The 26,526-nt window shown below is 44.4% G+C and overlaps 1 protein-coding gene across 1 annotated transcript in view; it reads left to right on the plus strand.

Moving 5' to 3' along the window:
- Positions 1-22,101: 22,101 nt before the first annotated feature.
- PECAM1 (platelet and endothelial cell adhesion molecule 1) overlaps positions 22,102-26,526 on the plus strand; it is a 91,351-nt gene continuing 86,926 nt past the window's right edge. Inside the window, exon 1 of the mRNA XM_032138219.2 lies at positions 22,102-22,174. The gene's annotated coding sequence lies outside the window, so the exon portion shown is untranslated. The remainder of the gene's footprint in view (positions 22,175-26,526) is intronic.

The raw sequence follows: 26,526 nt of genomic DNA on the forward strand, positions 1-26,526 counted from the left end.
GGAGCCACAGGATCAGCTGACTCATGAGTCATGGGTCCAGGTGGGGTCAGTATGAAAGATCTCCAAAACACCAATTGTAGGTTTTACAATAGTGATGTTATTTACAGTGTTTCCAGAAAGGGGTTCTGATCCAGACCCCAAGAAAGGGTTCTTGGATCTCACACAAGAAAGAATTCAGGGCATGTCCACAGAGTAGAGTGAACCCAAGTTTATTAGAGAAGTAAAGAAGCAAAAGAATGGCTGCTCCATAGGCAGAGCAGCCCTGAGGGCTGCTGGTTGGCTATTTTTATGGTTATTTCTTGATCATATGCTAAACAAGCGGTTGATTATTCCTAAGTTTTCTGGGAAAGCGGTGAGGAATTCCCAGAACTAATGGTTCCTCCCCATTTTAGACCACATAGGGTAACTTCTAGACGTTACCATGGCATTTGTATACTGTCATGGTGCTGGTAGGAGTGTCTTTTAGCATGCTAATGCATTATATTAGCATAATGAACAGTGAGGATGGCCAGAGGTCACTTTTGTTGCCATCTTGGATTTAATGGGTTTGGGCTGGTTTCTTTACTGCATCCTGTTTTATCAGTGGGTTCTTTGTGACCTGTATCTTGTGCCAACCTCCTATCTCGTCCTGTGACTAAGAATCCACAACCTCCTGGGAATGCAGCCCAGCATGCCTCAGCCTTATTTTACTTAGCCCCTGTTCAAGATGGAGTCGCTCTTGTTCCAACACCTCTGATACATTTCTCCCTCCTTTTTACAAGCGGACTAAGTGGAGTAAAGGGATGAAGATCCATCATCAGTAACTTCTTTGGGCTGAATAGGGGTGGTGATATTCCTGCCTAACTATTAGGGTCTCTTTTATTCAGGGTAGAGAAGAGCTCAGTCAGAAAGCATTAGTATGGTGAGGGTCATTCATAACTCTGAGTTCTGACAAAAAGGTGGTATCTGGAAGATTAATAAGTGTTCAATTTAAGAAAATGTTGGCCAGGCACAGTGGCTCATGCCTGTAATCCCAGTGCTTTGGGAGGCCAAGGCAGGCGGATCACCTGAGGTCAGGAGTTCAAGACCAGCCTCACCAACACAGAGAAACCCCATCTCTACTGAAAATACAAAATTAGCCAGGTGTGGTGGCATATGTCTGTAATCCCAGCTGCTCGAGAGGCTGAGGCAGGAGAATCGCTTGAACATGGGAGGCGGAGGTTACGGTGAGCCAAGATTGCACCATTGCACTCTAGCCTGAGCAACAAGAGTAAAACTCCATCTCAAAAAAAAAAAGAAAATGTTGAGTAAGTTTATCCTGCATTCCTACACAAAGAGTACAACAGCCATATATTCAATAATAGTAAAACAAAATAGATAAAATAATTCCAAGTAAACTAAATAGGAAGGCTTTCCATGAACTGGGCAATTGTTGGAACCAAGCTGATACAGAGTTGTTAGCCAATCCCAATACATGCCCAGAATTATAAACCTGATCCAAATTTTTACATTGCGTATTCCTCCTGTTTCTGCTGAGCAGCAGACAGAGATCACTGGTTGGTTCACAAAAATAATCAGGATCAGTCTAAACAGCAGAAAAGGTCGGGTGCGATGGCTCACGCCTGTAATTCTAACACTTTGGGAGGCTGAGGAAGGTGGATCACTTGAGGTCAACAGTTCAAGACCAGAGTAGCCAACATGGTGAAACCCCATCTGTACTAAAAATACAAAAATTACCTGGGTATGGTGGTGGCTGTCTGTAATCCCAGCTACTGGGGAGGTCAAGGCATGAGAATCACTTGAACCCAGGAGGTGGAGGTTGCAGTTTGCCGAGATCATGTTGCTGCACTCCAGCCTGGGTGACAAAGCGAGATTCTATCTCAAAAAATAAAATTTAAAAAGCAGAAAAAACTCAAAAACAATGGATGAGACCAGACTCTAATAACAGATATGTATTAGTCCATTTTCACACTGCTGATAAGGACATAGCTGAGACTGGACAATTTACAAAAGAAAGTGAGGTTTAATGGACTTACAGTTCCACACAGCTGGAAAGGCCTCACAATCATGATGGAAGGCAAGGAGCAGCAAGTCACGTCTTACATGAATGGCAGCAGGCAAAGAGAGAGCTTGTGCAGGGAAACTCCCGCTTATAAAACCATCAGCTTTCATGAGACTTATTCACTATCATGAGAACAGCATGGGAAAGGCCTGCCCCCATGATTCAATTCCCTCACACCAGGTCCCTCCCACAACGTGTGGGAATTCAAGATGAGATTTGGGTGGGGACACAGCCAAACCATATCAAGGTATACCATAGTTTTTGATACATAATTTTTTCTCTCTCTCATCTCCCATTTTTATTAAATTAAAACAAATCATGATATGACTGATTTGTTTGCAAAACAAGCTTTAGTCTTATGATACTTGGCATATTACTCACATAATGTGCAGCAAGAATAATTATTTGCTATATAGGCTTCTTCTAAATTTGGCTTTGATTGCCAGGCACGGTGGCTCATGCCTGTAATCCCAGCACTTTGGGAGTCTGAGGCAGCCGAATCACCTGAGGTCGGGAGTTCAAGACCAGCCTGACCAACATGGAGAAACCCTATCTCTACTAAAAATACAAAATTAGCTGGGCATGGTGGTGCATGCCTGTAATCCCAGCTACTCAGGAAACTGAGGCAGGAGAATCGATTGAACCCAGGAGGTGGAGGTTGTGGTGGGCAGAGATCATGCCATTGCACTCCAGCCTGGACAACAAGAGCAAAACTCCTTCTCAAAATAATAATAATAATAATAATAATAATAATAATAGAAAAATAAAACTGGCTTTGATGTAACTTTGTTCTATAAGGACTCTTAGATTAGAGTTTTTAAGGCCTTGAGCCCAGCCACTGATTAATCTGTGCCTGCAAATACCTATATGAGTTGGTAAATTTCTCTCTTCTTGAGGTCCCAAGATAACTTGAGGCTTCTGGGCCTGTCAGAAAGTGACATTCTTTACTTGCCACAGGTCAGAAACCCTGTACAGGGATTGTGTAGACAAGGTATGATGGCAGTTTTCCTAAGGGGCTTTTATTGGCTCGATATGTCAACTTTGATTCCTTAAAGCAGTCTATTTGAAAGCATGCCAGATAAAATAACCTGATACAAAAGAAAAACAGATTCTTATTGCACTTATGCAAATAGCTATATTGCCATAAGTTAAGAATACTAGGCCAGATGTGGTGGCTCACACCTGCAATCCCAGCACTTTGGGAGGCTGATGTGGGAGGATCACTTGTGCCCAGGAGTTTGAGACCAGCTTGGCCAACATAGTGAGACCTCATCTCTACAAAAAAAAAAAAAAAAAATTAGCTGGTTGTGGTGACACACAATTGTAGCTCCAGATACTTGGGAGGTTGAGGTGAGTGGATCACTTGAGCCTGTGAGGCTGAGGCTGTAGTGAGCTGTGATGATTGTGATCATGCCACTGAACTTCGGCCTGGATGAGAGAGAAACAAACAGACAAAAAACCAACCAAACAAACAAACAAAAAACATTCATGAATACTCACAAATAGTTTCCAGATTCGGAAAAATCAGGTAGAGAGAAAGAAATATGCTCCAAATTTTGCTCATAGGAGTATACTTTACTCAATTGTTAAAAGCTGTAAATAATTCAAAAGAAGAGTTTTCTTGACTCTGAAAAACAAAATAGAAAGGATCAGCAATGTTTGAAGCAAAAAGTCATAAGAAGATTATTTTGGTCTTTTTTTAATTTAGTCTATGCAATTAATTCTTGTTTTGTTTGATATTTATGAACACATTACTTTTCCAAGAGAGCTTGGAAATTTCTCCCCTCTACTTTAATGGCACACTTTCAAAACTTAGCAGAGACCTGGATTTAAGAGTCAGAGTCCTATAGCTAATATAAAACATCTTTTGAACAGGATCAAAACAAGACAATAATTGTCTGTGAATGACAAAAGGTCTTAGGGGAGCCACATTCAAAGACATAATTGACAAGGAAATTTGGTGACTTCTGTGGTATACAACAATTTTACATAAAAATTATAATTATCACTGATAACTTACACTAACTCATATCAGAACTATAGGAGTTTCCCATAATTTTGCACTATGTATCAATAACATACTTGCACAAATAAATCCCAAAGAAAGCCAAACACCATTTCATATTTGACAATGCTTCCAGTATGATTTTAATATACCACATAGGTCAAATATGTTTTGTTTTGTTTTGCTTTTTTGAGACAGTCTCACTCTGTCCCCCAGGCTGGAGTGCAGTGATGCAGTCTCACTCTGTGCCCCAGGCTGGAATGCAGTACATAATCCCGGCTCATTGCAATCTTCACCTCCCATGTTCAAGTGATTCTTGTGCCTCAGCCTCCTGAGTATCTGGGACTATAAGCACACACCACCATGACTGGCTAATTTTTGTATTTTTAGTAGAGATGGGGTTTTGCCATGTTGACCAGGCTGGTCTCAAACTACTGGCCTGGAGTGATCCACTGGCCTTGGCCTCCCAAAGTGCTGGGATTACAGGCATGAGCCACTGTACCTGGTCCAAATATGTTAATTTTGGATTTTATAGGACTTAATATCTAAAAGGATTAATCAGGTCAGAAAAAGACATAATTTGGAATTTGATTTTGGAAAGTTTGTCAAATATCAAAGATTTAAAATACTGACATTATAAAATAAAATCCTAGGTCAACATAAGTTATTTATTTAGCCAAAATGATAACTCAAAGATTTTAAAAAGACAAAAACCTTTACTTATTGATAGAGGAAGAGGTAGCTTTCCAAAAAAAAAAGTCTTTTTAATTTCCCTTCTTTTTCCTGTAGTTTATTCAAAAGGCAAGCAAAAATCTTTCATTATCTTTTAATATTACATGAAAATTTTGTTCAAGAGAGAAAGCCAAATTTCACCTTTGCATTAGTGTACTATTAATGTCAAACCCAATTCTTAATAAAAGCTATAGACAAATTTATTTAATTTCATTTAGTTTGACCATAAGGTAAGATTCTCATAAACATTTTATAACCCTTTACAATTTTCTGTTAAAGATCAAATCAGCCAGGCGCGATGGCTCATGCCTGTAATCCCAGCACTTTGGGAGACTGAGGTGGGTGGATCACTTGAGATCTGGAGTTTGAGACCAGCCTGGCCAACATGGTGAAACCCCGTCTCTACTAAAAATACAAAAATTAGCTGGGCATGGTGGTGCACACTTGTAATCCCAGCTGCTTGGGAGGCTGAGGCATGAGAATCGCTTGAACCTGGGCAATGGAGGTTGTAGTGATCCCAGATTGTACCACTGTATTCCAGCCTGGGCAACAGAGCAAGACTCTGTGTCAAAAAAAGAAGGATCAAATCAACGCCCTAAGAAAACCCTGTTGTGGTTTTATTTCAATGTTCAATTTATGGAAAAACGGAATAATATCCCTTTAACTTTAGCCAATATGTTCACACATAGAATTTGTTTTATAAGATTAATCTTTCATAAACCTTTCACAACTTACTCAAAACCTTAGCTTTATCCTATCAAACTTAAAACAATCCTTTAACTCTCTAAATTAGGCCAAAAAACCTACATTCCCATATCTTCTTTACCCAAAACACATTCTACTTTCCTTACATACCTTGCATGTGAAACTGTTTCTCCTGTACACTCAATTACGTATGTTACAATATTACCTCTTAGTTACTTTTATTCTTGGTGAAAAACCTAGCAAGTAAGAGATTTTATTTATGTACCAGGTGTGGAGCCTAGAACACCTGCTAAGAAGTGCAGATAAGGTCTGGCTCTTCTCAGCATAGCTAGGGGGCATAGCTAACTCCACTTCCTCAGCCCCTTGCTCCAAAGCAGGTAAGTTGAACAATTATCACATTAAATAAGCAATTTATGACATTAAACCGTCTAGCAAATGTGTCAGAGATGCTGGAACCAGAGCAACTATTCTTTTGAATAGGAGCTGGGTAAAATGAGGCTGAGACCTTCCGGACTGCATTCCCAGGTTAGGCATTCTTAGTCACAGAACAGGAGATCCGCACAAGATATCCTAGGTCACAAAGACCCAAGTGATAAAACAGGATGCAATAAAGAAACCAGTCAAAACTTGCCAAAACCAAGATGGCAAGTAAAGTGACCTCCGGAATGTCTTCATTGCTCATTATATGTTCATTATAATGGATTAGCATGCTAAAAGACACTCCCACCAGTGCCATGACAGTTGACAATACCATGGCAACATCTGAGAGTTATATAGACTGACTCAGTTTCAAGAATTCCTTCCCCTTTTCCAGAAAACTCATGAATAATCCATCCGTTGTTTAGCATACGATCAAGAAACAACCATGAAAACAGCCAACAGCAGCACTCCGGGCGGCTATGCCTCTTGAGTAACCATTCTTCTGTTTCTTTACTTCTCTAAAAAACTCGCTTTCACTGTACTCTGTGGACACACCCTGAATTCTTTCTTGTGTGAGATCCAACAAAGGAAAATCATCTGTGCAGCACTGATTGGCCGACTTTGGGTAAGTAGTGGGTACCTTTTATCCTGGTTAAGGGACAAAAATTTGGGTTAGAAGCCCAACTTCAAAGGGCTAGATTCCCCACTATGACATAGGGGGTTAGAGGTCCCCCTCAGTAAGGCCCCTCTTAGTTAAAAATGGATCTAGCAGCCGAGTGTGGTGGCTCACTCCTGTAATCCCAGTACTTTGGGAGGCTGAGGCAGGTAGATCACTTGAGGTCAGGAGTTCGAGACCAGCCTGGCCAACATTATGAAATCTCATCTCTACTAAAAATACAAAAATTAACTGGGCGTGGTGGTGTGCACCTGTAATCCCAGCTACTGGGAAGGCTGAGGTAGGAGAATCACTTGAACCCGGGAGGTGGAGGTTGCAGTGAGCCGAGATGGTGCTACTGCACTCCAGCCTGGGCAACAGAGTGAGACTGTCTCAAAAAAAAAAAAAATGGATTTGGCACTATGGGATGCTAACAGCTATCCTCTTTGGATTAATCCACCTTGCGTTCTTTGCTGGTAACTGCGGGTTTTTTTCCTCCATCAAAGGGGAAAATTGAGAGCTGATGGGACTCCTGAAAAAGATCCCTTCGTTACTGACAAGCAGTTGCCTGAACTTTTGTTTCAGTGTTGCTGTGATGGTGGATCTTTCCATGGCCACCTGGTGCTTCTAATCTCCCTTTCTCTGCCACAGGCAATGCTTTTCTCCCTCCACTTTCCTCTCTCTGTCTTTCTTTCCTTTCCCTTTTCTATCTTTTCTGTCACTCAGGGTGACTGTCCACTCTTCCATCTTGCCCAGAGACCACATATTGAAACTCCTGGTTTGGAGGTCCTTCCACCCCACTTTGAGTAGATCAAAGATGACAGGGGCCAACAGGGGCAAGTTTGAGCCTTGCCAGGCTGATATTTGGTGCTCAGCAGGGTGGCTGTTTTGTCATGTGTATTTTGCTCCAGCCAGAATGAAAAAATGTTAATTCGATTTCTCCATGCAGCCTGTTGGGCAGCATCTTGCAAAATTGAGAGGCTTTTGCTTATGGTTCCATGAAACAGTAAAAGATGATTCTCTTTTGTCACATGGCTTGGCCCCCATAGCTATGGCATAGCAAGCAGGGCCATCAAAGTCATACAGAGAAAGGGAACGCAGAAACTTGGCATGCTGGCAAAAGGGTAAGAATTTCTTACTAGTCAGAGGCCAGATGCAGTGACTCACGCCTGTAATCCCAGCACTTTGGGAGGCTGAGGTGGGAGGATCACCTGAGGTTGGGAGTTCAAGACCAGCCTGGGCAACATGGTGAAACCCCTATCTCTACAAAAACAAAACTATAAAAATTAGTTGGGTGTGGTGGTATATGCCTGTAGTCCCAGCTACTCGGAGGGCTGAGGTGGGAGGATCACTTGGACCTGGGAGGTGGAGGTTGCAGTGAGCAGAGATCTTTTTTTTTTTTTTGAAGCAAATATTATTTTATTAATTTTTTTGCACACAAAAACAATAAACATTTTCTAAAAATACATACAAACAAAAAGATGCATATCAAACATATTAGGAAGGTTGCACATGGGAAGTTGGGGAATAGAAATGGGGGGTGGGAGTTAAATAAATGAGAGAGGGACTTTATATGGATCAGTGATAATAACTCAATCCTCTATTTGACAAAGAAGAGGGAGAAGGAAGAGGAAGAAAAAGAAAGTGGGATAAAGGATCAGAAAGGGAGGAAAATAGAAAAAATTAGAGTATGACTCCAGGGTAGACCTGTTTTGTTGTCACTGAGTTGGTTGGTTTGTTTGTCTGTTGTATTTTTCATGTTTTGCCAAGTTGGCCAGACTGGTCTCGAACTCCTAGCCCGAAGTGATCAACCCGCCTCGCCCCCCAGAGTGCCGGGACCACAGGCGTGAGCCACCACGTCCAGCCCCCACATTGCTTCTGGCCTCCGTGGTAGACCTCCCAGACGGAGCGGCCGGGCAGAGGCGCTCCTCACTTCTTCCCAGACACGGGGTGGCCGGGCAGAGGCGCTCCTCACTTCCCAGACGGGGCGGCCAGGCAGAGACGCTCCTCACTTCTTCCCAGACGATAGGTGGCCGGGCAGAGGCGCTCCTCACTTCCCAGACGATGGGTAGCCGGGCAGAGGCGCTCCTCACTTCCCAGATGGGGCGGCGGGGCAGAGGCGCTCCTCACTTCTTCCTGGACGGGGAGGCCGGGCAGAGGCGCTCCTCACTTCTTCCTGGACGGGGAGGCCGGGCAGAGGCGCTCCTCACTTCCCAGACGGGGCGGCCGGGCAGAGGCGGCAGTGAGCAGAGATCTTGCCACTGCACTCCAGGCTAGGTGACAGAGAGATACCCTGTCTAAAAAAAAAATTTAAAAATGTCTTACCATTCAAGCTTCCGGCCTCTCTCTGTGTGCAAACTGGTTGAATAAATGGTTAAAAAAATAGTGTCTGTCTCCTCTGCAAGGTTTTGATTAATAGAAAAAATGATTTGTGAGGCTAGTCTTAGGCTGTAGTGAATCTGGTGTAACTTGTGTCATGAATTTGTCTTTCTGTGTTGTTCTGTCATGAAGAGAGGGGTACCACAGGATAGAATGTGGACTTGGGACCCTTATAAGCCCGCTATTCAAGCCGGCCCATCAGATTTCCTGTCTTGAATTTTCCTTTCTCAGAGCTACCTTTGGAGATTCCAGATCTTATAAAAACTGCTCACCACCTCTTTGAAAATACCTCCTATGCCCATGATTAAGTCATAACTTTAGTTAAGGCTCATTGGTTTCACCCGGAGAGCTTTTAGTCTCGGTATGTAATAACTTGGTGGAAAATATACTTTTAGGGACAGCTAATGGCAGCTACGGGGCATACGCGGCTCTTTCCGTGTTTGGATCAGAGACCCATCTTCTTGGAAGCTGCATGCTTTCCTGGCCCTGTTCCTCAAAGGGCTCCAACCCGAAGCTAGTAATCCAGTTAAAAAACTTAAAAACTGGGCCAAGTGGCTCATGCCTGTAATCCCAGCATTTTGGGAGGCCGAGGTGGGTGGATCAATTGAGGACAGGAGTTCGAGACCAGCCTGGGCAACGTGGCAAAACCCCATCTCTACTAAAAATACAAAAATTAGCCAGGCGTGGTGGCGGGTGCCTGTAATCCCAGCTACTCGTGAAGCTGAGGCACGAAAATTGCTTGAACCTGGGAGGTCGAGGCTGTAGTGAGTCAAGATCATGGCACTGCACTCCAGCCTAAGTGATGGAGTGAGACTCTGTCTTAAAAAAAAAAGCTCTTCTTCTGTCTGTGTGCATATTTATATGTGTCGTGTGTATAATGTTTACATAAAAGATCTCTAATTAATTGGTTTAAAGAAAAATGAGCACTTAAATCAAATATTTCTCAGAAAAGTAGAAATGTTAATGCCCTTTAGTTCACATGACTTAAATAATCTTTGGGAGATAAAGATAGTTTTAAAGATTATTGGTAAAATAAAAATGTCTTCAAAATTTAAACATTTGGTCTAAGTTAGGCAGGCCAGATACTCTGTTTACTAAACTACATAAACGGCTTCTGTGACTTTTGGAGCCATTAGAGTCTAGGGAAGGCCTGGGGATATACGAGGGTAGCCATGCCCCCTGGCTATGCTGGAAACAGTCACACCTTATCTGCACTACTGCCTGCTGTCCCAGGCTCCACACCCGGTACTTGCCAAGTTTTTCACCAAAAATAAAAGTTGCTAAGAGTTAACACTGGGACATATGCATACAAGGTGTGTAAGGAAAGTACAACATTTTTGGCAAAAAATTACAAGAAGGCACGGGAATGTGGATTTTTTGGCCTAGTTTAGAGGGTTAAAGGATTGTTTTGGCCGGGCACAGTGGCTCACACCTGTAAATCCCAACACTTTGAGAGGCTGAGGCAGGTTACTTGATCTTTTGAGTCCAGGAGTTCAAGACCAGCCTGGGCAACATGGCAAAACCATGTCTCTACTAAAAATACAAAAATTAGCCAAGCATGGTGGCGCAGGCCTATAATCCCAGCTACTCGGGAGGCTGAGGCACGAGAATCTCTCGAATCCAGGATACAGAGTTTGCAGCGGGCCGAGATCACACCATTGCACTCCAGCCTGGGCAACGAAGCAATTCTGTCTCAAAAAGAAAAAGGAAAAAAAAAAAAAAAAAAAAAAAGACTGCGAAATTTAAATAGGATAAAGCTGAGGTTTGAGCAAGTTGTGGATGGTTGTGAAAGGTTAATCTCATAAAAGAAATTCTATGTGTGAACATATTGGCTAAAGTTAAAGGGGGTATTATTCAGTTTTTTCAATAAATCAAACATTGAAATAAAAGCACAACAGTTTTCCTTGGAACATCTGTTCTTTAAAAAAAAAGAAGAAAAAGGAAAAATCTTATAAAAGGTTTCTGAGAATCTTACCTCATGGTGCAACATTAAGATTGGATAGATTTGTCTATAAGGTTTTATTAATAATTGGGTTTGACATTAATAGTACATTAATGCAAAAGTGAAATTTAGCTTTCTCTCTTGAACAACACTTTCACATAATATTAAAAGACAATGAAAGATTTTTCTTCGCTTTTAAATATGCTACAGGAAAAAGAAGGGAGAAAAAAGAGACATTGTTTTGAAAGCTGTCTTCCTGCTATCAATGAGTAAAGGTTTTTGCCTTTTAAAAATCTTTGAGTTATCAATTTGGCTAAATAAATGACTTATGGTGACTTGGGATTTTATTTTATAATATCAAGTGTTTAAAATCTTTGATATTTGACAAACTTTCCAAAATCAAATTCTAAATTATGTCTTTTTCTGACCTGATTAATCCTTTTAGATGTTAAGTTCCATAAGTTCAAAATGAAATATTTGGCTTATTTGGTATATTAAAATCATACAAGAAGCATTGTCAAATATAAAACAGTGTTTGGCTTTCTTTGGATTTTATTTGTATGAATGTGTTATTGATGTATGCTCCAAAATTATGGGAAACTCCTGTAATTCTGACATGACCTATTGTATGCTATCAGTAATTATAACTGTTATGTAAAATTGTTGTATGCCACAGAAATAACGAAATTTCCTAGTCAATTGTGTCTTTAACCACGACTGCCCTAAACTTTTTGTCATTGTTAACTAAAAGTATCTGAGACAGGTCTCAATCAATTTAGAAAGTTTATTTTGCCAAGGTTAAAGACATGCACCTGGGAAACTGTGCCATTCTCCAAAGATTTTGAGGGCTTCAATATTTAAAAAGGGAAGGATGGATACTGGGAGAAGAGGAAGAAATTTTTTAAATGTCTGGGTAGATAAGAGACAAATGATTGCATCTTTCTGAGTCTTTGCTCAGACTTTCACTGAATACACAGTTTACATAAGGCAGGGGAGTAGATGAATAGTCACTTATGCCATTGTCTGGCTCAGTGAATCTGCATTTTTACATATGATAATGTAAACAGTAGGGCAGAGGAAGCAGTCAGATATGCATTTGTCTCAGGTGAGCAGAGGAATGACTTTGAGTTCTATTCTTTGTCCTGCACCTGTGAAAATAAGCTATCAATTTACATTGCCAGGGTGAAATTCAACAGAATGGTTCTAAGGTAAAGATCTTGAGACCCACAAGGAATTTACTTGTGGGCAAATTGTAAGGGAGGTATATGGCTTTTTTTTTTTTTTTTAATCTTTGTAGCCATCTTATTTAAGAATGGGAGGCAGGTTTCCCTGATGCAGTTCCCAGCGTGACTTTTCCTTTTTACTTAGTGATTTCAGAGTCCCGAGATTTATTTTCCTTTCACATCATCTACAGACAATTGTCTTGTTTTGATCCTCTTCAAAAGGCGGCTTATAATCCGCTATAGAACTCTGACAAGTACTCTTAAATGCAAGTTTCTCATAACTTTGGAAAGTGTGCTATTAAAATGGAGAGGAAAGAGCTTCCAAGACTATCTTGGAAAATGAGTCTATAAGCATTGAGCAAAACAGAAACTAACTGCATAGACTGAACTAATAAAAAGCCAAAAAATCTTTTTAATTTTTTCTGCAATTTAAACTGACCCTGCTTATTCCTGTGAACCAACCAGTGATTTCTGGCTGCTGCTCAGGAAAAGAGAATAATGAGTAATATAAAAATCTGGATTGGCTGGGCGTGGTGGCTCACGCCTGTAATCCCAGCACTTTGGGAGGCCGAGGCTGGCAGATCACAAGGTCAGGAGATTGAGACCATCCTGGCTAACACAGTGAAACCCCGTCTCTACTAAAAATAGAAAAATTAGCTGGGGTGTGGTGGCGGGCACCTGTAGTCCCAGCTACTCGGGAGGTTGAGGCAGGAGAATGGCCGGAACCTGGAAGGCGGAGCTTGCAGTGAGCCGAGATCATGCCATGGCACTCCAGCATGGGCGACAGAGCCAGACTCCGTCTCAACAACAACAACAACAAAAAATCTGGATCAATATCTAATTCTGGGACAGATGGAATTGGCTAGCGACTCCATATCAGCTTGGTTCCAACAGTTGTCTAGTTCATGGAAAGCCTCCTTATTTAGTTTACCTTAGATAATTTCTTAAATTGAACACTTATTAATCTTCTAAATGTCACCTTCTGTCAGAACTCAGAGTTGTGAATGGCCCTGACCATACTGACGCTCTCTGATTAAGCTTCTCTCTACCCTGAATACAACAGAACCTAATAGTTAGGCAGGAATGTCATCACCCTTATTTCTCCTAAAGAAATTACAGATGATGGATCCTCATTGCTCTACAACACTTAGGATGAAAAGTCTCCTTGTAAAAGGGAGGGGGGGTGTGTCAGAGGCATTGGAACAAGAATGACTCCATCTTGAGTAGGAGTTGGGTAAAGTGAGGCCGAGACCTGCTGGGCTGCATTCCTAGGAGTTTAGGCATTATCCAGAATCTAATGGGGCTTATTTAGAATCTAATGTCTCCAAAGTAGGTAAGTTGAACAATTATCAAATTAAAGAAACGTCCTGGCCAACATGGTGAAACCCTGAGTCTACTAAAAAAATACAAAAATTAGCCAGGCATAGTGGCACATACCTGTAGTTCCAGCTACTCAGGAGGCTGAGGCAGGAGAATTGCTTGAACCCAGGAAGTGGAAGCTGCAGTGAGCCGAGATAGAGCCACTGCACTCCAGCCTGGGTGACAGAGCGAGACTCCAGTCTCAAAAAAAAAAGAAAAGAAAAAGTTAAAGCAGTTTATGGTATTAAAGCATTTAGCAAATGTTTCAGAGGCATTCAAACCAGAGCAACTCCCTCTTGAATAGGGGCTGGGTAAAATGAGGCTGAGACCTGCTGGGCTGCACTCCCAGATTAGACATTCTTAGTCACAGGACAGAAGATCAGCACAAGATACAGGTCACAAAGACCCAGCTGATAAAACAGGATGTAGTAAGAAGCTGCCCAAACCCACCAAAACCAAGATGGTGAGGAAAGCTACCTCTGGCTGTCCTCACTGCCCATTATATGCTCATTATAATGCATTAGCATGCTAAAAGACACTCCTGCCAGTGCCATGAGAGTTTACAAATGCCATGGCAATGTCTGGAAGTTAACCTATATGGTCTAGAAGGAAGATAAATCCTCAGTTCCAGGAATTCCTTGCCCCTTTCCCAGAAAGCTCATGAATAATCCATCCCTTGTTTAGCATATAATTAAGAAATTTCTAAAAATAGCCAACCAGCAGCCATCACAGCTGCACTGCCTACGGAGTAACCATTGTTTTGTTTCTTTACTTTTCTAATAAAAACTTGCTTTCTCTTTACTCCGTGGACTCACCCTGAATTACCTCTTGTGTGACATCCAAGAATCCTCTCTTGAGGTCTAGATTGAGACCCCTTTCCAGTAACAAATCTATCTTTTACTCAAACCAAGGAAAAGTGTACCAATAACCGCAGCTAAGACTGTAACGGCTCAGTGGGTTCACCTTGCCCACTGCCTAGACAGATTGATTTATTAAGACAGGAGAATTGCAATAGAGAAAGAGTAATTCACACAGGGCCGGCTTTGCGGGAGACCAGAGTTTTATTATTACTCAAATCAGTCTCCCCAAGCATTCAGGGAGCACAGTTTTTAAGGGCAACTTGGTGGGTAGGGGGAAGCCAGGAAGCCAGGAGTGCTGATTGGTCAGGAATGAAATCCATAGGGAGTAGAAGTTGTCTTGTTGCACTGAGTTCCTGGGTGGGGGCCACAAGATCAGATGAGTCAGTTTATTGACCTGGGTGGTGCCAGCTGACCCATCAAGAGCAGGGTCTGCAAAATACCTCAAGCACTGATCTTAGGAGCAGTTTAGGGAGGGTCAGAATCTTGCAGCCTCCAGCTGCATGACTCTTAAATCATAATTTCTAATCTTGTGGCTAATGTTAATCCTACAAAGGCAATCTAGTCCCCAGGCAAGAAGGAGGTCTGCTTTGGGAAAGGGCTGTTATTGTCTTTGTTTGTTTGTTTGTTTGTTTGTTTTTGAGATGGAGTCTTCGCTCTGTTGCCTAGGCTGGAGTGCAGTGGCGGGATCTCAGCTCACTGCAACCTCCACCTCCCAGGTTCAGGCAATTGTCCTGTGTCAGCCTCCCGAGTAGCTGGGACTACAGGTGCCTGCCACCACACCCAGCTAATTTTTGTATTTTTAGTAGAGACAGGGTTTCACCATATTGGTCAGGCTGGTTCGAACTCCTAACCTCAGGTGATCCACCCGCCTCAGCCTCCCAAAGTGCTGGGATTACAGGCGTGAGCCACCTCACCCAGCCACCACTGCACCCAACTTATCTTTGTTTTAAACTATACACCAAGTTTCTCCCAAAGTTAGTTCAGCCTGTCTAGGAAGGGACAAGGACAGATTGGAGGTTAGAAGCAAAATGGAGTCAATTAAGTTAGATCTTTTTCATGGTCTCAGTCATAATTTTGCAAAGGCGGTTTCAAGACGGCCAGGAAAATCTTACACATGGGGAGTTCTTTAAAGACGTAAGTTAAGGCCAGGTGCGGTGGCTCACGCCTGTAATCCCAGCACTTTGGGAGGCTGAAGTGGGCAGATCACCTGAGGTCAGGAGTTCGAGACCAGCCTGGACAACATGGCAAAACCCCATCTCTAATTTTGTAAAAATACAAAAATTAGCCAGACGTGGTGGTGCACACCTGTAATCCCAGCTATTCGGGAGGCTGAGGCAGGAGAATCGCTTGAACCCGGGAGGCAGAGGTTGCAGTGAGCTGAGATCATGCCATTGCACTCCAGCCTGGGTGACAGAACAAGACTCTGTCTCAAAAACAAAAAAAAGACCTAAGTTAATTACTGGCTTTAGGGTGGAGCCTTTTAAGGAACAGGGCCAGGAAAGTATGCAGTTTCTAGGGACTAATAAACAGGCTTGGATCCCCAAATAAAGGGAATCAGGGTATCCCTTACAGGAGTCTTATCTCTCAGTGGGGGTGGGTGGGTATGTTTCCATACCTTCTAGGTGGTCAAGAGCATGCTTCTCTGATCCAAACATGCAAAGAACTGAGTACTCCCCTATAACTGCCATTAGCCATCCCTTGAAGTATATTTCCTATGTAGTTATTACACATTAAGGCTAAAAGCTCTCTCATAATGTAATTTCTCATACCCTAAAAGTAAAAAACATCAGGTAACACAATGCAAAACAGAGCAGAGCCTGACTTTTAACCAAATCTCTTATTACCACTCTAGCCAGGACAAATAGCCGATATTCCTGGTTTTGGACTTTACCAAAGGTAACCTTTCAGGTGAAACCAATAAGACTTAACTAGGATTATGACTTAACCATGGATGTGCATTTTTTTGTTTTGTTTTGTTTTGTTTTGTTCTGTTTTTTGAGTTGGAGTCTTGGTCTGTTGCCCAGGCGAGAGTGCAGTGGCACGCACGATCTCAGCTCACTGCAACCTCTGTCTCCCAGGCTCAGGCTATCCTCTTCCGTCAGCCCCCCTAGTAGCTGGGATTACAGGCACGTGCCACCATTCCCAGTTAATTTTTGTATTTTTGGTAGAGACAGGGTTTCGTCATGTTGGCCAGGCTGGTCTCAAACTTCTGACCTCAGGGGATCCACCTGCCTCGGCCTCCTTTTAAAGTGCTGGGATTACAGGTGTGAGCCACTGTGTCCGGCATGTGTGGTATTTTCAAAGAGTGCAGTGGCACGAACGATCTCAGCTCACTGCAACCTCTGTCTCCCAGGCTCAAACTATCCTCTTATGTCAACCCCCCAGTAGCTAGGATTACAGGCACGCGCCACCATGCCCAGCTAATTTTTGTATTTTTAGTAGAGACAGGGTTTCATCATGTTGGCCAGGCTGGTCTCAAACTTCTGACCTCGGGGGATCCACCCGCCTCGGCCTCCTTTTAAAGTGCTGGGATTACAGGCGTGAGCCACTGTGCTCGGTGTGTGTGGTATCTTCAAAGAGGTGGTAAGCAGTTGTTACAAGATCTAGAATCGCCAAATGTAGCTCAGAGAAAGGAAAATTCAAGATGGCAAGTCAGAAGTTGTTCATGGAGCAGAAGATAATTAATAACTGGCAAAAGTCACACAGATAGCAAACCAGAAAGCACTTATTCCCTAAGCCGGGAATTGAACCAAGGCCACCACTGTGGAAAAAAAAGATAAGGCCTTAGCCACTGAGCTAGGGTGCTGGGCAATTTCTAGTACTCTTCCCAGAAGGAGACTAAAGCAGTCAATTTCGAGCTTGCAAAGGCTTTTAGCTGCTCAAGTTAATTTTTAGAGCTAAATATGATGTGAACCTCCAAAATTCCCACCCTTCAGATGGCAGAAGCCAAGAGAAAGTACCCCGACATGGTCACAGGGTTAAAGGATCAAGCTCCCGCCTCGCTTCCCCAAGTAGCTGGGATTACGGGTACTTGCCACCGTGCCTGGCTGATTTTTTTTTTTTTTTTTTTTTTTTTTTAGTAGAGATGAGGTCTTGCTATATTTCCCAAGCTGGTCTTGAACTCCTGAGCTCAAGTGATCCTCCCACCTCGGCCTCCCAAAATGCTGGGATTACAGGCGTGCACCACCATGCCCAGCTGAAATTACCCTTTTAAACCAAAGCCAATAAGGATGTGGGTAGGCCCTTAGCTGCCTGCAGAAGTGACCTATCCTAAGAGATGATTTGTCAAGATTTTGTTAGTGGAGAGAAGACGATTCCAGAAAATCTGGGTGTTTACCACAGGCTGAGCACAAGGAAGGAAGGAAGGCTTTGGGTTTCCTTGTAGAGGCAGGGGACGAGTAAGGGCTCTGGTGACTCTGTTTTGCTGTCTTGTATCCGGAATGGCCTGGGCTGCCACCTGGGAGAATGCTGCACTCCCTAGGTCCCAAAGTGATGCCAGTGGACCTCCAGACCCCCTTCAGGCGAGGGGGTGCTGAGGATTCTGGGAAGACTACATCAGCTGACCTGGGTGAACTTGTTTCTTGTTTGTTTGTTTTGCTTGTTTGTTTGTTTGTTTGAAACAGGGTCTTGCTCTGTAGCCCAGGCTGGAGTGCGGTGGTGTGATCTCGGCTCACTGTAACCTCCATCTCCCAGGCTCAGGTAATCCTCCCGCCTCAGCCTCCTGTGTAGATGAGACTACAGGTGCGCGCCACCACACCTGGCTGATTTTTTGTATTTATTGTAGAGTCAAGGTCTCACTATATTTCTCAGGCTGGTCTTGGATTCCTGGGCTCACGCAATCCTCCCACACTGGCCTCCCAAAGTGCTGGGATTACAGGAGTGAGCCACTGCGCCTGGCCTCAACTTTCTTTATTTAATTTCAAGTGACTCAAAAGAAAAACAAGCAAAAATAAAAATAAAGTGTTAAGGCATAAACAGTTAATGGGCAATCAGTTCCTTCCCTAGCTCATTTCAAATTACAGACACCTGACAATGACGCCACCTAGTGGAAGATTAGCAGGTCAGACGAAACCCATCTGTTTCTCCTGATTCTTGCTCTGTCAGCCCACAGCTGTGAATAAGTGAGTTTTGCTGGCCATCCCAGGAGTGGACTAGCCCCAATTGTGGGGCGTCAGCACTCAGGAACAACATCCTATGAATGGTCTTTCCTGCTTCTCTGAGTTTGCTGGGCTGTCCTCTGGTCTTTCAAGTTCCAAAGAGAAGAATCTAGCACTTACTGAGTACCTCCTGGTTAAAGGTCAGTTCATTAGATGGGCCAGCTGACTCCATCCTCATAATGACCCTGTGACGTGTTCTGTTTCACACATGAAAAAACCCAGCCTGGTCAACATGGCAAGTCCTCATCTCTACAAATAATTTAAAAACTAGTCAGATATGGTGGGGCGTGCCTGTGGTCCCAGCTACTGGGGAGGCTGAGGCAGGAGGAGTGCTTGAGCCCCGGGGCTCAAGGCTGTAGTGAGTCGTGATCACACCACTGCACTGCGGCCTGGGCAACAGAACAAGACCCTGTCAAAAAAAATAAATAAATAAAAAGGAAACTGTAACTGTAAAGGTAGTCTGTCTCTTTGTAGATAGGCTGAAAATACTTGTTTGTACATAGTGCTAGAAGAGCCTTACTGTTGGAATTTACGGGGGGAGAAGCTGAGATATTTGCTCAAAGTTGCTTGCTACTCAGTGGGAATGGTGTTTGGGCTGAAACTCAAGTTTTTTGGGGGGCAAAAAAACTTGCAGTGAGCACTGTAACCTCGATCTCCGGGGCTCAGCTGATCCTCCTGCCTCAGCCTCCCCAGTAGCTGGGACTGCAGGCATGCTTCATCATCGCACCTGGCTAATTTTTTTTATTTGTGGAGATGAGGTCTTGCCGTGTTGCCCAGGCTGGTCTCCTGAACTCAAGCGATCCTCCCTCCTTGGCCTCCCAGAATGCTGGGATTCCAGGCATGAGACACCATGCCTAGCCTATTTTATATATTTTCAATGTACTATTTCTGTATTACATATTTTATATACTTTTAAATATCAATAGTATGTCTGTATTAGAAATAACAATGTAAAAGTGAAATAAGCAATGGGAGTGTCCAAAGCTATTTTAAAGGTGTTTAGGGTGGCCAGGTGCAGTGGCTCTCGCCTGTAATCCCAGCACTTTGGGAAGCCGAGGCGGGTGGATCGACTTGAGACCAGGAGTTTGAGACCAGCCTGGGCAACATGGTAAAACCCCGTCTCTACTAAAAATAAAAAAAATTAGCCAGGCATGGTGGTGCACCCCTGTAATCCCAGGTACTCAGGAGGCTGAGGCACGAGAATCACTTGAACCCAGGAGGTGGAGGTTGCTCTGTCTCAAAAAAAAAAAAAAAAAAAAAAGCGTTTAGGAGAAGCTGCAGCTGATAAATTACAAATAGATGGGTTTTCGTCTGACCTGCTAATCTTCCACTAGATGGCGTCATTGTCAAGTGTCTGTAGTTTCAAAAGCGCTAGAGAAGGAACTGACTGCCCATTAACTGTTTATACCTTAACACTTTATTTTTATTTTTGCTTGTTTTTCTTTTGAGTCACTTGAAATTAAAGAAAAAAAAGTTGAGGCCAGGCACAGCGGCTCACCCTTGTGATCCCAGCACTTTGGGAGGCCAGTGAGGAAGGATTGCGTGCGCCCAGGAATTCAAGACTAGCCTGAGCAATATAGTGAGACCTTGTCTCTACAATAAATACAAAAAATTAGCCAGGTGTGGTGGCGCGCACCTGTAGTCTCATCTACACAGGAGGCTGAGGTGGGAGGATTACCTGAGCCTGGGAGATGAAGGTTACAGTGAGTACAGTGAGCCGAGATCACACCACTGCACTCCAGCCTGGGCTACAGAGCAAGACCCTGTCTCAAACAAACAAACAAACAAACAAACAAACAAGAAAGTTGAAGTTCCCTTCAGAAATACCCTACTATTTCAAGCCTATAGAGGGTAAACCAAATGAGGTGCTCGTTAAAAGAATTTAGTCCTTAGATGAAAAATACCATCAAATGCATGTCGTCTTTTAGTCCTGCAGAAATTCACCCCCGATACCTTGATTATCACAGAGAAAAATGTTTTTGGCTACTTTAAAATGTTCCATAATTCTGAGCAGGCTGGCAGTCCTACCTTTTCACCATCAACAACCCCTCCATTATTTTTATGATGTATTTATCTTATGTTTTGAGGCAGGGTCTCGCTCTGTCGCCCAGGCTAGAGTACAGTGGCACAACCATGGCTTGCTACAGCTTTGAAATCCGGGGCCTCATCCTCCCAACTCAGCCTCCCTAATAGCTGGGACTACAGGCATGCACCACCAAGCCCAGCTGATTGTTTTGTTTTTTTTTGTTTTGTTTTGTTTGTCTGTTTGCTTTAGTGATGGAGTCTCACTATGCTGCCCAGGCTGGTCTCAAACTCCTGGGTTCATGTGATCCTCCTGCCTCTGCCTCCCAAAGTGTTGTGATTATAGGCATGAGCCACCATTCCTGGCCCCTTCATTTTTTGTATTTTATAAATCTCATTATTGGGAATATTTTATCCAAAATAGCATCGACTAAGTAGTCAATGATTTTTCTATTTATATTTATACGTATATTTGATTAATTAAAGTCCTCAGTAGATAAGGGACAACCTTGCTAGGTTGATAAAACTCCATCCCTGCTGGGCGCAGTGACTCACGCCTGTAATCCCAGCACTTTGGGAGGCCTAGGCAGGCAGATCACTTGAGGTCAGGAGTTCGAGACCAGCCTGGCCAAAGTGGTGAAACCCTCGCCCCTACTAAAAATACAAAAATTAGCTGGGTGTTGTGTTGCATACCTGTAATTCCAACTACTTGGGAGACTGAGGCAGGAGAATCGCTTGAACCAGGGAGGTGGAGGCTGCAGTGAGCCGAAATCACGCACCTGTAATTCCAACTACTTGGGAGACTGAGGCAGGAGAATCACTTGAACCAGGGAGGCGGAGGCTGCAGTGAGCCAAGATCGCGCCAGTAAACAGCAAATGTTTTCTTTTCTTTTCTTTTCTTTTTTCTTCTTTTTTTCTGAGATGGAGTTTTGCTCTTGTTGCCCAGGCTGGAGTGCAATGGCACGATCTCGGCCCACTGCAACCTCCGCCTCCCGGGTTCAAGCGATTCTCGTGCCTCAGCCTCTCGAGTAGCTGGGATTGCAGGCATGTGCCACCACGCTCAGCTAATTTTGTATTTTTAGTAGAGACAGGGTTTCTCCATGTTGGGCAGGCTGGTCTCGAACTCCCGACCTCAGGTGATCCACCCGCCTCAGCCTCCCAAAGTCCTGGGATTACAGGCGTGAGCCACTGTGCCCGGCCCAGCAAATGCTTTCTTAGTGTAAGTATATCCCATGCAATATGCAAGGATGTCCCATCTGAGACATACTTATATTAAAAATAGTATTTGTTGCTTATCTGAAATTTAAATGGGCATCCTGTATGTTTATTGACTAAATTCGGGAACCCTACAATTTGTGAAGACAGAGTTGTACAAGCATCACCACAATCCCGTTGAGCACATTTTCTTCACCCCCAAAAGTTCCCTCTTGCCCAGTGGCGATCGTCCTCCGATCCCTCTCCAAGTCCCAGGCAACCTCTGGTCGGCATCCTGTCTCTATAGATTTGGAGAAGACTGTATTTTTAAGTGGAGAAACTTGGCTGTTACATAACTGTTTAGCACCCGAGTATTTGCATGAAGAGTTTCGTTTCATTTTTTCAAGCGAAACCACGGAGGAGAGTGGCTGCCCAAGGTGGGGTTTGTCTTTTGCCGTCTGAGTGGCCCCTGGGATGCAGGTATGTCCATTATTTAAATCTCTTGGTGTTTACAGACCACATGGGTAACCCCTGTTGTGGCAAGGCTGAGGGCCTCTTCCCCTGTCACTGAGTGTGGGGACTCTTTTCAGGCCTGGGCAGGGCAGGAAGTCTGGAGGGGATATCAGGTGATCAGAGGGGCCGGCCATTCAAGAATGCTGCAGGCTACACTGACAAAATGCTGGTCCTTGGCTACCTGGGACCAGTCCTGGAATGACTTAACTAAATTAAATATTATGAATCAAGGTGCCTAGCACCGTGCCTGTTGCCTAAACGGTAGCTGGAAAATAGTCTCCCACGAATCCAGAGTGACGTTTGCTCCACACCCAGTTGGGCCTAAGCCTCTAGATCTAGAGATATCCATGAAGAATGGCTCTTGCTTTAAGAACTTAATTCTTTAGTGACTAATGTTTCTAGAGCATTAACCACAGGCAAGCATTTTCTAAGCGCTTTACATATGTTAATGTCCAGTCCTCACAGACACACTGTGAGGCAGATGCTCGTATTCTCTCCATCTTGCCTATGAAGAAATCAAGGCTCAGAGAGGTTAAGCAAATCCCCTGAGGTCACACTGCTAGTCTGGGCCTAGAAGAGCCTTTTCTCCTACTATTACTCTGTGCTGCTTCCCAATATGGTGTAAGTTCTGTGGGAGCCCAGAAAGCAAGGCATCTGAGCTACTGGGAAGAAGGGATGAGACAAGTCCCCTGAGGAGTTAGCTGACCAAGGAAGCAGGGAACAGCATTTCAAGCAGAAGGAACAGCACGTGCAAGGGTTACAGGCAAGAGACCGTGGCCTGCATAAAGAGTGGCTGATGAGGTTTGGGATAAGTGCCTTCCCAGAGCATTTCAAAAAAACTCAAATGTTTTCTTTGGGGAAAATAGTCTGATTTTGGCAAGAGAAAGAGTCTCAAAAGAGAGCCTTGAGACCTTCAGGAGCTGTTGTTAACTTGGTGAATTGTCTGTGGTGCATCTCTCTCCCTCACAAGGCCTGTTTGTTCTTCTGTGATAAAAGGGCTAATAGCACCTGTGCTGTGGGCTCATTTAATAGAACACAGTCGTGTGTAGGGCGTAATATAAGAGAATGGAATGGAATAATGTAGGTGGCAGGCATCGAGAGCTTCACATGTGGTGGCCACCCAGGTGTGGCACAGCCCTGGGCCCTGACGCATCCGCTCGGGCACCCATGCCTTACTGACACATTGAAGAGGAGCTGGGAATTTGTTTTCCATCTGGCAGAGTCCCTTCCGTCCTCCTCTACCTGCGGTTCTGCGGGCTCAGTGTGGAGAGGCGCCAGGCGGCTAACTGACTCTGGCGTTGGGAATACGTTTGCAGGGAGCCAGGGGAAGGGAGAAGTCTTACTGCTCCCTCCGGGCTCCCTTCCTGGTGATTTATCACTATGGAAACTGAGCTCCTTTCCTCTTCGCGCTGCCGGCTGGTGGGGGTGCACATTGTTGATGCCGTTGCCGCACAGATCAGAAGTTCCTTCCTCTTTCCTGCTGCAGAAATGCCACAGTAACCTACGTGGCCCAAGAACTGCAGCTCACACCTGAAGAGCCCAGTCTTGGGAAAAACAATCTCATCAAATTCCCCAGGGGTCACGGGGGCCTTCTGGGTAAGCAGAGTCGGCCTAAGAACAATGTCAGGGGAGAACAATGCAGCCACCGGGCTGAGCTGGTGGCCCTACTGTTCCTCTTACTTCAGCTTCCCTAGCTGGGGGTTAAAAATGGATTTACAGGCAGTAGCAAGTAGCATCAGGTTAGGAGGCGGAAAACTGAAACTCAGAGTCTCTTAGTGTGGGCAAAGTCTCCCGTGACAACCCACTTGCTGTAGGTGCCCAGCCCTGCATATGCCTACCCATGACATGCGCCCACCCACTGCATTTGCCCACTCACTGCATATACCTACCCACTGCATATACCCACTCACTGCATATGCCCACCCATCACATATGCCCACTCATTGCATATGCCCACCCACTGCATATACCCACCCACTGCATATGCCCACCCACTGCAATGCCCACCCACTGCATATACCCACTCACTGCATATGCCCACCCATCACATATGCCCACCCATTGCATATGCCCACCCACTGCATATACCCACCCACTGCATATGCCCACCCACTGCACATGCCCACCCACTGCATATACCCACTCACCACATATGCCCACCCATGACATATGCCTATCCATTGCATGTGCCCACCCATGACATATGCCCACCCATGACATTCCCACCCAGTGCATGTGCCTATCCACTGCATATACCCAACCCCTGCATATGCCCAACCCCTGCATATGCCCACCCATCACACATGCCTGCCCATTACACATGCCTATCCACTGCATATACCCATCCACTGCATATGCCCACCCACTGCATATACCCACTCACTGCATATGCCCATCCACTGCATATTCCCATCCACTGCATATACCCACTCACTGCATATGCCCATCCACTGAATATGCCCATCCACTGCATATGCCCATCCACTGCATATACCCACTCACTGCATATGCCCATCCACTGCATATGCCCACTCACTGCATATACCCACTCCCTGCATATGCCTATCCATTGCATATACCCACTCACTGCATATACCCACTCACTGCATATGCCCATCCACTGCATATACCAACTCACTACATATGCCCACCCACTGCATATGTCCTCCCATCACATATGCTCACCCACTGCACAGGCCTGGTGAGAGCTGGCTCTGCCGGACTGGGTCTGGCCCTCAGTAACCATTCCTTAGAGGCCAATGCCTGGATTAGAGCACCCTGGGCATGGCATCACATGTACCTGTGCCAGGTCCTAGACTCAAGGACACAGGGCAAGGGGGGATTCCAGAGACAACAAACGAAGCTCCCTGCCCAGGAAGTCCTGAGACACTGCCAGGCCCAGCAGTCCCCTTGCTGGCCACACAGACAAGACATGGCCAACCTCAAGGCCTCAGGGTCCTTCTCTGTAAGTTGACCTAAGGGATTCCTCTGTAGGCCTCATCCTATGGGGGATGGGAGAGAGGGAGCTAAGAGCACCTCCTACTTGCTCATCTCTCTCTTAGAGAGGTTCATCTAAGAGTAGTTTTCTGGGGAAACCGGCCTTCAAACGACCTGGGAGGAAAACATTTCATTTAGGAGCTGAGGCTTGTCAATGCATCTCACAATAATTTGCAGAAATCCCCTTTACCTCCCTGAATATACAAGATCTTTTCTAGGTGCAAAATGTTCCTGTTTGTTTTCCGTTTAGAATTTCCCCTTGTTGGGAGCATATTTGCTCCCTCTCACCCTCAGAGAAAATTTCCAAGTTCCTTCCACATTCTAAAGAGCAATGTGAAAATTCAAGTTTTTTTGTTTTGTTTTTTTGAGACTGAGTCTCGCTCTATCGCCCAGGCTGGAGTGCAGTGGCGCGATCTCGGCTCACTGCAACCTCCGCCTCCTGGGTTCAAGTGAATTCTCCTGCCTCAGCCTCCTGAGTAGCTGGGACCACAGGCACGTGCCACCACGCCTGGCTAAGTTTTGCATTTTTAGTAGAGACAGGGTTTCACCATTTTGGCAAGGCTGGTCTCCAACTCCTGACCTCAAGTGATCCTCTTGCCTCGACCTCCCAAAGTGCTGGGATTACAGGTGTGAGCCATTGCATCCGGCCCTATGTTTTAAATAGAAATATTTTTATTGGGATAATGGTACATTTGCATGCATTTGCAGTAAATAATACAGAGATATGTACCAGTTTCCCCTAATGGTAACATTTTGCAAAACTGCAGTATACCATCACAACCAAGTTTTCTGGTTTTTGTTTATTTGTTTGTTTTGTTTTTGAGACAGGGTCTCACTCTGTCACTCAGGATGGAGTGCCATGGCCCAATCATGGCTCACAGTAACCTCCACCTCCTGACTCAAGCAATCCTCCCACCATAGCCTCCCAAGTAGCTGGGACCACAGGCATGTACCCCCATGCCTGGCTAATTAAAAAACAAAATTTATGTAGAGATGGGGGTCTCACTATGTTGTCCAGGAGGGTCTCGAACTCCTGGGCTCAAGTGATCCTCCCACATCAGCTGCCCAAAATGCTGGGATTACAGTCACGAGCCATAGTGCTGGCTGCAACTGGTCCATTTTTAAAAAGCTCTAATTAGAGCAAGTCCTTGACATTTGGGAGGTATCCATCCGCAAGCCCAGATGTGTTCTCACATTCTGAGTATTACGAATGTTTACACAGGCTCCTGACATGGTCCTAAATCACATGAATCTCATTTCTGTCTAGAAGCACCATTTCCTGTGCATATTCTCATACCCCAACTTGGCTGCCTTTTTGATTT

Source organism: Hylobates moloch, unplaced genomic scaffold, assembly GCF_009828535.3.
Source record: "Hylobates moloch isolate HMO894 unplaced genomic scaffold, HMol_V3 SCAFFOLD_19, whole genome shotgun sequence".
NCBI classification, from domain to species: Eukaryota; Metazoa; Chordata; class Mammalia; order Primates; family Hylobatidae; genus Hylobates; species Hylobates moloch.